Below are 11576 nucleotides of genomic sequence, written 5' to 3' on the forward strand. Positions count from 1 at the left end.
AAGTTTTTGGCTTTCTGAACTGTTTGACTTGAAGTTGCACCAGAGATAATAAACATGGAACAGAAATAATTCTTCTGGTTTCTAACTAGCTTTCCATATCCCATAGGGAAGTATACTAGTATTCCATAATTATATCCTACTTCATGAAAATGTTTCTACTTCGTGAAAATGTAGAGCACTACTGCTACCTAATGGGTCATTTTCTTCAGAGCAAGAGGCAAATGACCTATTAGATAAAAGACAATTTTATTTGCATGTTTCTTCTTCCATGTCAGAGAAACAATTAGGAGGACACTTAGCAGTGGTAGTTGTGAGTGTGTCACCACCACATTAATGTTTAATGATGATTCTCACTGTCAGCAGCACTTGGATGAAGCAGTTAACTGCATAATAATCACTGTGGTGAATGCCACTGGATTCAGTTAGCAATACACTTACCAGTTTATCAGTTTATAAATCAAAGAAACCATCTTTCAGCCTTGGCCCTTCTACTGATACTACATTTTTGCATATCTTATTCAGAAACATGTACCTCTGAAATCAATCTGCATTCATGGGCAAATCTGTATTCATGGGCAAAAAAACTGTGACACAGAAAGGGGAAAGCAAACAAAGTCTTCATTGGTTATTGAAAAGGAGGATAGGGAATCAAATCACTTGTTGATAAAGGACAAAACAAATAATAAATTACATAAGAAACAGCATGCAAGTGTTTCCACTGTATGCAAGACCTTTTATTTTGGCCCTAACTCTGCTGAACAATGAAGCACTTTCCATAAAGCTTTTGCCACTTATTTCCATGCTGCTCCAAAGCAGGTCCTTCTTTCCCACCCTACTGCAAGCACCCTGGAAGAGCAAGGGAAGGCCACCCTCTGACACTGGCACATACAGGCAGACCCAGCCAGCACTGACAGATACCTGCAAAAGCCAGAACAAATATTTGCTACAGATGACAGATCATTTCAAGTTTTAACTGGAACGTTAGAAATGTTTTGTCTGAGCTATGCCAATTTTCTCCTACCTGTGGGCAGCTAGAGTGAACAAGTTCCATCCTAGCAAGTATTTTTCTTCAGTTCTTCTCCTTTCAGAAGTCAGCCAGCCTGTTTTTACTTAAATTTTCCTAAAAGAATCAATAGCATTGTCAGGCTGGGAACAGTCCTCTTTATTCAGCTTAAAGGAAAAGGGACATAAGAAGAAAGCAGGAGCCAAGAAGATCTTGGATCATTAATTTTACATATAGCTAATGCTAAAAATAATTGGGAGGGGGGTGCAGAGGGTGTTCCAGCTTAAAAAACTCTGTTCTAACCTAATTCCTCCCCTCAAAGTAGCCTTGGAAAAAAAAAGATGCTCAACTTTTTTGGTGAAGGTACCAGTAAAGGATGACACTTGAGATATCCTGATAATAATAGAAGATAAAGACATCTGACTTAGAGAAACATGCTTTATTCACTTTTATTGCACTTGTGCAAATTTTTTAATCTCCTAATTCTTCAGCACTTATTACAGAACTACTGAAAACCAAAACCTGTATGTCAATCTCCGTCATCACTTCCAAAAGTGTTTTCAAATCGTAAGAAACAGACAATTTAATTTTTAAAAGCACGAGCCCTGCGGAGAGCACCAACAGGCAGATCTCTCCTCCTGAGCAAGGCAACAGATTAGCAACTTCATTCTCTTGGGGCTAAAGTATCCTGCATTGCTGATGGCACCTTAAGCCTTTTCAGAGTGCCTAGCTTACAGCCTTGCTCCCGAAATCACTGTGGGGCACGGAAACCTGTGCAGCAGCCACTGCACCTTCCCACACGCTGCCAAACCCCTTGCAGCCTGCCCTGCTCCGGGCACATCTCTCACCTGCCTCACTGGTTTGTTTCACTGCTGACTCTGTCTGATTGCCACGTGGCACGTGGCAGGGTTTCACATGTGGCACCACCACACCCGGAGCATCATGCAGAGAGCTGCCTGCCTGAAAGGTGAAAGTCATTCCCAGACTACCCACTCCTTCCCCTTCCCCTCCTCCCATTTATTTGGTGCCCTTGTTCAGACAGGAACAGCCAAATGTGGAGATGTAATTTAACAAGGAAAAACCTAAGTGGGACCTGGCTGTGCTGACACTGCACACTTATCCATGGCTTTGCCATTTTATTCTCAAACGACTTCTTTCCTTGTTTCCTTTGAGTGCAGTGATGCCAACACATTGTAAGAGGTCAAGGTGCTGAGCAGTGCCTCAGTCCCTGACAGGCACACATGGCCCAGGCCAGCAGAGCTTCATCCCTTACCCCTGGGGCAGTCAGCACAGGAAAGTTGTGAACCAATCCACCTCCATGCCACCCAGCCATCAGCCCATCTCCTGCCACGATAACCAGACTCACATCTGTGTTTCAGGCTATCTCTGAAGAAGGAGTTATCACCAGACTGATTTCATTCTGGCAGGCTCCCTACAGAGTGAGGAGAACTGATAAGGGAAAAAACCAGGCTAGCCCTTAAGTTTTCCAAGGGGGATCTCCAACATTTTTAATATTTAGTGTTGCACCAGAAAAATCAAATTCTTCTTGCTATTCTTTTAAACATTATTTTAAAAGAAATATGAATCTGCCTTGTTTATAATCTTCAATTTGTGTCTGTGATGAGGCAAGATAACCAAAAGGTATTTTCACAAAGTGTATCTGTAGCAAAAAGCAAAATGCTGTAGCCTTCTACTCCCCCATGCCCACCAATTGTGCAGAAAATCTGGAAAGGGGAGGTTGTCACATGCCAGCTCCCTGTGAACGTGGGACACTATCATTCCCATGGAGCCAGTTCCCTCTCATACCTCTCAGGCTGGCACACCAAGCCATTCATCATCCCTGGTGTACACCCTGGGCACAGGAATGAAAAGGGAGGGAAGGAATCCCTGAGTATTTGATAACTTTCTTACCAGCTGGTCTGGCACTGCCTTGCCTTTGGATAATCCTCCTGGTTCTACCTAAGCCACTCACCCAAGTTGTACTCCAGGGCTTGGTACTGGTAACTCCAATCTCAACAATCCCGAGCACTTCTAAAATTTCTGGACCTGGCATCTTTTTGAAATACTTCTAGAAAAGGGCAAATAATAGACTTAATTGTCACCAGAAGAATCTGAGAGGCAGGTATCCCACTGAATCCAGACATCCAAGGGAGGGAAGCTGGCATCCCACTGAATTTTCTATAGATGTGCCTTGTGGAAAATGTCTTGATCACTTCCTGAGGCTTATGTTGGAAACACCTCGCCAGGCAAGGAGCAGAAGGATGTCCTCCAGTTCTCCCTCCCTAATGGGGCTGTCCTGTCCTGTTCTGATCAATTTCTGACAGCAATTTCTGGTCAATGCCTGGGTAGATCTCCAGCTGGGATGTAGACAAGCTTGAAAGGTCACTGTGGGATGGAAGTTTTCTTGACAGGCTCTTTGGTAATTTGCCGAGCCAGAAGTTACTGACAATGGAGGGCTTCTTTACAGGTGAATGGCCAAAAAGATCTTTTGACAGTGTCACTCTTGCACCGAGAAAGACACAGGAACGGGTGAGAGGCAGTATTGTAGAAAGGGCAAAGAAGGCTTTATTCAAGAAAACCACATGGTTTTTATGGAGTGATACGATACATTCTATTTGATTGGCTAGTTAACAAAAACACCTTTCTCATACACTGTCCTTGAGAAGAACAAAAGAAAGACACCACCTGCAGATTGTTTGTACTAACAGGTTATTACAGTCCTACAACTCCCTGAAAACACTCACAAGCCCCTGTGAGAAAAGCTTGCTGTTTCTCTCTCCCTGTCCCACGGCATCCACAGACAGAATCAGGAAGAGGCAGTTTTTCAGGAGGTTAAGCTTCTGGTTAACTTTTAACCTGGTTAAAAGTTATTCCAGAATCCTTCCTCAGGTGGCTTCTAGATGACCAGAGGACACTTTGTGACTTGACTTGTTACAGCCTTGTGCAACACATTGACTCCAAACAGTGTGAACAGAAAGGACAGAACAGGAAGAGACTGATAATCTTTGAAGGAGAAAAATGGAAAAGCTGCTAATCCCGAGCATTTCCCATGCACTAAGCGGCACTTGGTACGCTGTGTACACACTAATAGCCACAAACCAAAGTGCACTGAGAACCCAGCCCAAGAGAAGTCAGTCCCTGAGAGATGGAGTCTTATGGGGGTGATGACAGTGATGCCCATCCATCATTACGTCCTCATGTTCTTCTTTGTGCAATCCAGCATCAAAGGCAGGTAGTTCTGGTATTTCAGTTCAAACTCTTGTATAACATTGTCTTCACAGTTTCAAATGCTCCACTGTATCAACTAAAACACTCTTGAGAACCAACCTGGCTTTTAAACAGTTTTGTAACCCATGTGAACAGCACTGGTTTGTTTCTGCTATTTTACTCAGTTATGGTGAGGCAGCAGGAGTGGGCTTCAGGGTCCTTGGCTGCTGTGGGATCAATGGAGTTCATGCAATAGTTTGGGTTGGGAAGGGACCTTAAAGATCATCGTTTTCCAATCTCCCTGCTGTGGGCAGGGACACCTTCCATTAGAGGAGGTTGGTCAATGCCTCAGCTTACCTGGCCTTGCTATCTCCATGCTGAGACCCTGTGTGAAACTTCCATTCTCTATTTACTATCTCCAAGTGCTAACAAGCCAAGGTGTCTTGGTTTATGCAACAGTAAAAATTTCTTTTATTCATTTACAAGAGTCAGAAAATTTGGTACTTTCTTTGCATCTGTCTCCCAGACTCACATAGAAACTCTTTTCCTAAAAGCACTCAAACCAAGGAAGCTCCCATTCTTCTACCTGCCAAATAGTACCAGTGAGCTTTGTTTCTCACTGAGGAGAGGCTTACAGGCCAGGAAAATGGAGGGGATAGCAATTTGAGCTTGTGTCCCAGGATCTGCAACTAGTGCAAGCAGTCCTTACATCTCGTGAACACCTTAGTCCAAATCCATGGAAGCAAAGGTGCTAGAATATTCACTAATTGGCCCTGGGGATGACTCTTGTCCTGGTTCACAGGATGTGTAATGACCACCACTGCGTAAAGTATTTGCATTCAGAAAAAAAAGAGCAGGGAACAGGAATATCAAGCTGGGGCAGGATAAGTGCAGAAGAATGTCCCATGGATTTGAGACTGGTATTTTTGGTAAAGGCTGCATTTGCTGTGCCAGAAGGCCCTCAAGGGATCACAACACCAATGTGCCAACACAGTGGCACAGGATCTTTTGCCAGGGTGTTCTTCAGAAGCAGCTCAAGGCAGTGTGTATGATGATGTCACAGTATCTGCAAGGCTCTGTCTCTGTGGAAGATATTGCAGTTCCACCACAAACCCTCCTGATTTAGGGGCTCAGGTCGCCAGTGGTGGACTAGCATTCCCAAAGAGACCCATAACTCCCTGCTGAAACCCCCATTCACCTCCTGAAATGTCCCAGTCACACAGTCTTACCTACACACATCTTCAGCTGCCTTGCTCACAGCCTTGCCCTAATCTTAGCCATACACAGACAAAAGGCACTAAATTGTATCATCTGGGTCAGGAAAGATAACAGATAACGCTGGGTGTGACACACAGAGAAAATGCCACAGCTTCTCAGTGCCCCTATAAAAACACATCAAATAAAACACGTGGCAAAATGGAACTCTGTCTGTGAAAGAACTTGTGAATTACTGGCCAGTTATTTTTCCTTCCAAAACTGTACGGCCCAGAATTCCAACAAATAAACCAGGGATAAGAGCTAAGAGGTGTGTAGTATATCTCTTTAATATTTCTAGAGAGGAAGGAGTTTAAAGACTGCAGAGTCATGAAGCCTTTACTATTAATATACCAACCTTTATTAGCTACATCTCCTCTTGGTGTTGTTTCTTCATAATTACATGCCTTTTTAATACCTTGAAAGAGACCCAAATCTTCAATACAAGGTGGGACATTGAAGAATATGTTTCTGAAATCACAGCAGCCTATTAAAGACCAATTAATTAGACGGTAGTAATTGTGGATGCAAGGCAAGGAGAGTCTCAACAGTCATGTTTAGCTTGACTCTTCATCATCATTCTGAAAAATGTCACCGTTGAATATTTTGGGAACAATTTGTGAATGCAATGTAAAACAATAAAAAAAAATCTACTACTGGCACTCATTAATTTTTTTCCCTTTGTTTCATAGCTTACATCATTATTTGATCAATTTTCTGTAGCTTAGAATAATTTCAGGTCATTTTCTTAGAGCTAGTGGTGTTATCTCTGCCGAGGGAAACAACAGAAACCAAGGGCAATAAAAGGCCCAAACAGGTTATTACAGTCCTACAGAACAAGGACACACATATCCATTCACTGTTTCAAATTCAGCCCTTTAAAATGGATACATAAATCAAAAAACACAGTACCTGCACACTGTTCTTACGAAATACTGTGGCTAGGTCTTCATGAAATATACAAGCATACATTGTTAAAAAAAGAAATTCAGGTCTCAGCGTGCACTGACTGTTTTGATTTGCCAGGTGATGCTTATTGGGCAAACGGCATAATTAGATCATATTTAAAAAAAAAATACATTTAATTGTAGTTCTTCTCTTTCTTAACCACCCCCTCCCGCTCTAACCACACACAGATCACACACTCAAGGAAGAAAGGCACATTTGTAATGGCTTCCACTACCATTACAACATAATTTGTAATCTTCAAGGATAGAAATGCGTTTGGAATTATTTCAGGGCAACTCCAGACAGCAGCAAAATAAATGTAAGAAATAATTCAAATTTTCAAAGGGGAAATTTCAAAGTTCAAGTTTCAAATCTGCAAATTAATCTTTTGCTAACAAATAAGCATCCAAGCTAGGTATGTTAAACTGGGGCTAAGCAGGCACAGGTTGCAGGATTAAGCCCACAAAATCCACACTTACAATAAGAGTTCTCTATTTAAAACCATTGTATTGTATTCAAACCATTTGTATAGATTTTTTTAAAAATTGAATTAGTTTTAAGAACAGGGTTTCTCTTCAGGAAAGTTTATCATTATGTAATAAATGCAGCTTCTTGATAGTAAAGAGTACATCTCATAAGGTATTTTAAGTGATGGATTTAAATCAAGTGAAAGTTGATAAAGTGAAACCCTACCAGGGCTGGAAAGGTATGATTATCAAAATCAAAAAGCCCTGAAGCTCACAGAATTCATCATACTTAAGTAAGTTTTCACACAGTGAAAAAGGAGTCAGCTTTATGTTATGTATGAAGGACACAGAATATTTCTTCCTGAAATAAACATTTAATGAGAGAAGAGATTTTACAGGAAAAACCAAAGAAAAATTAAACCCCCCCCCCTCCAATACCTCTTTCAGATAGAGAAAAAATGTCTTTTAATTAATTTAGTAACAGACCTAAACCCTTCATTTGAACTGTAATCGATGACAGACATTTATTAATCCAAAGCAAAGATAAAAATAACCTTTAGCACCTGTATCATATTTCCAAGATTTAAGACCTGACACTCATTCCTCAGGTAGTTTTTCTGGTTCTAAAAAAATTTGTAGAGATTTAATTCTACTCCCTATCACAGTGGCTCCAATTAAATTGCTGTGAATTTTCAGGGTGATTTTCTGGCTGCCTTTAAAACCAGGAGGAAGACTTCCAGTTCTCTTAAAAAAAATAATAAAAGCATATTAAAAGAAAAAAAAGGAAAAGCTAAAAATTGGAAGAAATTGAGTACTATTTCAGGGACAGTTTGTCTGAAATCAACTCACTAACCACATTTTCTCAAAGCAAATAATGGGCAATGAAGGAGAGGAGAAAATTAAAAAGTTCAATAAATGCATTTTTGTACTTGTATATATAACATTGCAAAAAGAAAGACCACTATGACACATGGGTTTACTCAAATAATAAAAAATATTTTATTATAATTTTGGAAAATAAATGCTTCAAAGCACAACTCCAAACCCAAAGAAAATTTCACAGCCCTGAAAGAAAATGAAATTGTCTTAATTTCAATATGGGTTAATAACTGCAATGATTATTGCTGTTACCAGACCTCCCCTCCTCCCTAAAGAGGCACTTGTTAAAGTAGGAAAAGTAGAAGAATACACATTGACAGAAACCAACACCCAACCCCTTCTTTCTTCTGTGCCTCTCTAAGGCAGGAACAGGATTTTCATTATTTTTCCTGGCTGAAATGTTCATTTCTCCCACATTCAGCCTCATCTGAGGCACTGAAACAAGCAAGAACCAGCTCAGAGCCCCGCGAGGTGAGGAGGACTGTCCTGGCCGATGGTGTGACCGGGGCACAGTCCCAGCTGGGTTCTGGGCACAGCCCAGGCACCAGCAGACACCACCTGGGGAGGCTGGGGCACAGCCTGGCTCATGCACTGGGCTCTGGGGCAGTGCCCTGGCAGCCAGGAGCCTGATTGCCACCATCTCCTCAGCACTGGTAGTGCTGCCCTTGGGAGACCTCCCCTTCCTAGTGGTGGTTTCTGAATAGACGCTTATTTGCCATATTGCTCTTGATAAAATCTTTATTGGCATCATCCTGCTCAGCAAGACAGGAAGAGAAAGTAATTACCCCTTCTATTCTGCAGCTTGATAACAAAACATTCCTGTGAGTTTCCCACATGCCCACAAATTTTTTCTTAATAGTTTTCCAGAAATGTTTACTTTCTTTAACTGTTGCCAAAGAAAAAGAGATCCATACATTACACTTGAAAGAATGTAAGATCTAATTCCACATTAAAACCTGTTTATCAGTCAGTTCATGTGTTTTTTTCAGTGCTCACCTCAGTGACAGGACAAATGATTTGTACACAAAAAGTACACCAACAATAATTTATAAAAAGTGGGTGTTCTAGTGCCATGATTATATTAGGTCCCTTGGTCTAGCCCAAATACAGCAGAAGATTAGAACTTCCCAGACCTGAGCATCAATGAAAGTTTTTGGGTGCACAATAAACATAACACTGAACCCCAGCTAAGTAGGGATTCTCTTGTGGGTTCAGATTTATTTATTGGAAGGAGTAGGGGCCAATATATCTCCTTTTCTCCCCCCCACCCCCCCCACTTAGTTGCAAGAAATTTAACTATCAGACATATTTACTCTTAAAAATAAGAGCATAGCAGTGGTCACACTTTCCTGAGCTCCACCAGCTCCACTGGAGCACACACTTTTTATTCCAAAATGACATAAAAATATTTCTAACTTTTTAACCAATGTTATTCAATAATACTAATAATTAGCTAATGGTACTGTTAGTTTGCAAGAAGCCTAAAGTAAAATCTAAAGTCATGATCAAAAGAGCTTTTCAAGCTGACAAGCAACATCTGGAAAAAGCAACAATCTCAGAAGTACTTAGTCTTTGGAGAACTGAATAGTAACAATAAATTATGTGCTTTGCAATCGTGTAGTTCTCATGCAGCAATATCAGTATTCTGGTAGAGGTTAATATGTAATGCCTGCTTTTGTAAGAATGAATTTGACCATGTCAGGAGGATCTCTAAATTTAAACTCATTTAGAGAAACTGTCCTCAGGAAATGTATTGAATGTGACTGACATATGTTCATACACAAACAGTTAAAATTAACTTGTGCCTTCCAGTTGCTAAGATACAGAATTTGCAGTACTCTCTTTTATGGTTTAAAAAGATATTTTTAAAAACAGGTGGAAAGAGAAAACTACACACATTTGCAGCAATGCCCTGCATTGGACTACATCTTTCCAGAGACTGCTTATTTGGACTCTTACTTAGTCAAATTATCTACATGATAAAGCTAATATATCTCCTATTAAAACAGTCAGCTCTGTAAATTCTCCAGGTATGAAAGTGAAGCGGGGCACCTAACGTCTCGGAAATTCTACAGAAATATTTCAGTTTTATTCTACCTCCAAAGGTTTCACCTACAGCCCCAGACAAGCTGCAGCTTAATTCCACTCCAGAGGAAGAAGTCTCTATTACAGCTCGGCATCAACTGTGCTTTGCAAAACAGGTAAAGTGATGCCAGTCATTTAAACAAGGTAAGACTCAGCTGGGATAGACTGTTAGATGTTCAGGACTCTTTTCATGATTTCTTGATTAAAATGGGTTGTTAAGACAATATTCACATAATCAACCTAAAATTCCTTCTTTTAATTTTTCTACTGGTTGGTGTTTGTTTTTCCTTTAAAAAAAATACAGAATTCTTCAGAACACTTGAATTTGATCTTTTGGCAGGTAATCTTTTCAGAAAGAAGCCCCAAAATAATCCTAAATCACTAAAAGAAACACTTTGAAAACAAAATGCATATAATGATTCAAGATATTTTTAGAAACACTTAAAAGTTACAGACGAAGTTTGAATATTTTACATACAAATACATCAAATAACATCTTTGTCACAAGTCTATGCCATGGTCTGAGGTTAGGTCACATAAGAGGGATTGACTGGGATCTAAACACATGATATGGGGCAAAGTACAAACCATCTGTCTGTCACTTTGACTGAATAAGAAGTTTCCCATACATTTACCAGACTTCATCTTAAAAAAAAAAATTAAAAATCCTGCCACTACTGAAGAAAAGAGCAAAACTCTTGTAAAAGACTGCAGCATCGCCTTTCAGTCATGTTTCCATTAATGCATTAAGGTACTACACTGACTTCTTCCATCAATTACATTATTTAAAGAAAAATATTAAATTGAAGCAATAATCAGTTTATCCGACGTTTCATCCAGAAAAGTAACATAACCAAAGAAGCTAAAGAAGTTTTTCCTTTATATTTTGCACTCTGACAATCTGCATAAACTATCTCATTTTGTGAACACACATGTACTGTTGTAAGAAATTGGAAAAACTACTTGCCTGGAAGGAAAGTTGATTGTGGTGACACAGTTTTGTGCGAGTGGAGCTTCATAGTGCAGCGTTTTCAAAACATTTGACTATTGAAAGTGCAAGTCTCTAAGTACCAGACCATAGAACAGAAATTCACAAACTTGTTTGCATTACACCAGGTACTGATCTCCCCCAAAAGAAGTGTCCTGTGGCATTCTCTGAGTCGCACATGCTGGCAAATTGAAATGCACAAAGGTACTTTCAGACAATATTTGACAGAAGAGAAAAACGAAAACAGTAAATGAAAACAAGCAAAAAAGTGACAACTTAAGCCACAATAAGAACTAGATAATTTAGCCATGAAAGAGGCAAAATCCTTGTTCCAATTCAAGAACTGAACAATACATCCCATCCAAGCTGGCACTCATTTAAGGAACAAGCAAGTACAGGCGCTGCTTGTGTCGATACTGATCCCTGTTCTTTGCCCAAATCGTAGTCATGGGCAATCATTAGTGAAATCAAGCAGCTCAGAGCTGAAGGGGTGGAAAACCTCCTCTCTCTTGAATCTTGACTGAATACTTCTGAAGAAGAATTGATTAAATTCTTTTCCAAAGAAAAAGAAATAAGAAATGTATGGCCAATCTAAAGCAGGGTCTAATTCACAGACAATGAAGGGGATGAAGGACCTCCTCACTCAGGAAGGAAGCAGCAGAATTTCAGTTCAAGTGAATGGGAGGAAACCATCCTGAGCATTCCATATATTTGCTCCTTAATATTCTCACCTCAATATCTACCC

The 11576-nt window shown here is 40.1% G+C and overlaps 1 protein-coding gene across 1 annotated transcript in view; it reads right to left on the minus strand.

Moving 5' to 3' along the window:
* LOC311151776 (uncharacterized protein) overlaps nucleotides 1-11576 on the minus strand; it is a 114655-nt gene that overhangs the window by 100944 nt on the left and 2135 nt on the right. The window lies entirely within an intron of this gene.

This window comes from Fringilla coelebs (genome assembly GCF_963513975.1).
Source record: "Fringilla coelebs genome assembly, chromosome: 1".
NCBI lineage: Eukaryota > Metazoa > Chordata > Aves > Passeriformes > Fringillidae > Fringilla > Fringilla coelebs.